The following is a 3,477-nucleotide window of genomic DNA, read 5'->3' as shown; positions in this document are numbered from 1 at the left end:
TAAAAAAAAAAAAAAAAAAAAAAGCAGAGTCTGCTTCATTGTATTCATTGCATAATGTTTCTCAAATCCAAACCAATTCAAAAATATTCTGCTAAATTTAATTTCAGGGGAAAAGTCTTTGCACACACTAAGACATATTTCAATTTTTAGATAATAAAAACTATATACTTTGATATAGCTTTTCTTCTTAATAGTTAACCAGAAACTTTGGAGACATTTTTAAATGCTATCATGGATTTCAATTCTTAAAGGGACAAAAATAACTTAATCTTATTGCTTTATTTAATTTCTGTTGTTTTGTATACCTGATGCTTTTTATTTTACATTACATTTAATCTTGTATGGGTCTCCAAACAGTTTTGGAGGTAATCAGGAGAACAAAAAAAGGGAAGAAAAACTAAACACTGAAGCAGAGGAAAGGGGATATAGGAGGAAGGGAAGAGAAAGTAGAGAAGAAGGGAAGGGAAGAGGAACGGAGCAAGAAAACGAGGAAGGGAGAAAAAAGGAAGAGAGAGAGGGAGGATGACAAGAAGGAGTTAATTTTTGTACAAAGTATGAGAAATCAGTTTTTATAAGAGATTTGAGATAAAGGCCAAGTTTTCTTTCTTTCTTTCTTTCTTTTTTTTTTTTTTTTTTTTTGCCTGTGAATGTCTAATTCCTCCAGCACCATTTGTTGAAAAGGTTATATTTTCTCCATTGAATTGCTTTTGCAGGTGTGTCCAAAATCGGCTGGGCATATTAGTGTGGATCTATTTCTTGGTTCTCTATTCTATTCCATTGATCTATGTATTTAGCCCTCTGCCAATACCACATGGTTTTGAACTGTAGTCGAGTCAAGACTATATTCTGAGTCTTAAGATACTTAATAATACTTAAAACTATATTAACTAATGCTTAAAAGTATTCTTCCTACGTCATTCTTCCTTTTCAAAATTATTTTAGCAATTCAACTCCCTCTGCATTTTCATACATGTTTTAGAATGATCTTCTTTATATCTACAAAAAAGTCTTTCTGGAATTTTGCTTGGTGTTGCATTAAACCTGTATACCATTTTGAGAGAATTGATATCTTTACTACACTGAGTTTTCCAGCCTGTAAACAAGTTCTCTGTCTCGATTGATTTAGATTTTCTTTTTTTTCATCTAACTCTTGTGGTTTTCAGCATACAATTTCTGTATGTTTTGTTAGAGTTACACCTCAGTATTTCGTTTTTAAGCATTTGTAAATGGTATTATAATTTTAACTTTCATGTTCACTTGTTTGTTGATATTTCATAGAAATATCATTGATTTTTGCATGTTTATTTCGTATACTGTGAATATGCTAAACTTGCTTATAAGTTCTAGGTATATTTTTGTAGATTCCTTTTGATTTTCTACTTAGACAATCATGTCATACGCAAATAGGGACAATTTTATTTATTATTTCCTGATACATATGTTTTTATTTTATTTCATTGATTTCTGCTCCTATCTTTATGATTTCCTTCTTTCCGCTTGCCTTGGGTCTGTTTTGCTATTTTGTCTCCCATGACAAGGATGCTCCCACACATCCCTGAAGCCCTGTTTCTTTCTTTTTTTTTTTATTCCACTTTCCATTATTCAAATTGTATGCTTTCTATTCTTATATCTCTGAGTTCGCTGATTCTTTCCTCTCTCTCCTCCATTCTGCTCTTGAGTCTATATGTTTTTCAATTTTAAAATTTCCATTCTTCTTAATATCTCACGTTTGTATGCTGAGACTTTCTATTTTTGGTTATTTCAAGTATGTTTTCAATTACTCATTGAAACATTCTTATGATGGCTGCTTTAGAATGTTTGTCAGATAATTTGCTATCTCTGTCATCTCAGTTTGTCCTCTTTCTTTGGGCTAAAACCTTCTTGGTTCTTAGCATGAAAAGCGATTTTCGGTTGAGAGTCGGAAAGTTTGGGCATTATTTTGAGACTCTAAACCTTATTTAAACCTTCTGTTTTAGCTAACTTCCTCTGACACTGCTCCAGCAGGGGAAAAGATGGTGCTGCCTTATTACTGCATGTGGGAGTGGAAGTCTGGATTCTCCACTCCAGCTCTGAGTAGGATGTGCCTGAGTACTGCTGAGTGAGGGTGGGAGCCCTGGCTCCCAGCTAGGCCTCCACTGATACCTCCCACGCTGCAAGAGAGAGAGGTGCTTCATTACTGCTCCTCACACGCCTCCACAGAAACCAGAGAGTGGGGAGGCCTCGTTACCACCGGGCAGTGGTGAAAGTCCCAACTCTTCACTAGGCCTCCTCTGACACCACTTTGGTGGGGGGAGGTGCAGGTTCTCATTACTGCCAGATGGGAGTGGAAATCCAGGCTTTCTAATTTGTTGGTTGCCACTGACACCATGGTCAAGTCGGGGGACTCTTTACCTCCACTGGTGATGAATGACTTGTCTCCTTACTAGGCCTCTGATAGCATTTCAGCAGAGGAGTTAGGATGTTTCATTGCAGCAGGTGCAAGGCAGAAGGTTTAGGCTCCCCTGGTAAGGGTGGAAGTCTAGGCTTCCCTTTCAACATTTGCTACCTTGGGAAGAGATCAGGCCACAGGTTCTTCTGTGATGTTTGCCTGGAGTAGAGTGGTTATTTTGCTAGGCTGCACCTTTTCTGGTACTTCAGCTATAGTGAGCAGGCTTTTGCTGGAGCTTTTTTTGTCTGTGTGCATTTGTTTTTCTGGGTTGCCAGCTTTTTCAGTTCCAAGTCTGGGATCATTAGTCAAAAAGAAAATCGAAGGAATTTGCCAGTGTGTCCTTCCTTGAGTTTGTTTGGAGGTCCCTAGCCAGTCGGCTTTCTTCCTTCAACTTTCCTGAGTCTTATGCTTGTTTTATATATAATATCCAGGGTTTTTAGTTGTGCTTAGTGAGAGAAATAGAGTAAAACATGTCTATTTCATCTTCCTGGCAAGAGAAACTTTTCTGTTAACATAATTAACTTGCCTTTCTCTTATTACGTTTAAGGTCCTTTATTATATCTTTGTGAACTCTCTGTTCATGTCCTTTGCCCACTTTTATAACTGGGTTTTTGTCTTCCTCAGCTTTTAAGAATTCATTACATATTAGGGATCTATGCTCTTTATATCTGATATATATTAAAATAGTTTCAGTTTTTCATATGTCCATTAAATTTGGTGGTTATGCAAGACAAGTTTATTTTTTAAATTTTTATGTAGTCAAATGTGCTGATCTTTTATTCCATCTGGATTATGAGTTGCATATGTTTTCCATTGCTGTTGTAACAAATTACCACAATACAACTATAGTGTGTTCCAGTTCTGTAAGTCAGAAGTCTGACGTGGATCTCACTGGGCGAAATCAAAGTGTCAACAGGGTGGCATTACTTTCTGGAGGGTCTATTGGAGAATCTATTTCCTTTCATTTTCCACTTCATTGTCTTTCCCAGCTTCTAGCAGCTGCTCATGTTTCTTGGCTATGGTCTCTTCCTCCATCTTCAAAGTTAGAA

Source organism: Equus caballus, chromosome 18, assembly GCF_041296265.1.
Source record: "Equus caballus isolate H_3958 breed thoroughbred chromosome 18, TB-T2T, whole genome shotgun sequence".
NCBI classification, from domain to species: Eukaryota; Metazoa; Chordata; class Mammalia; order Perissodactyla; family Equidae; genus Equus; species Equus caballus.
This window is presented reverse-complemented; position numbering follows the sequence as displayed.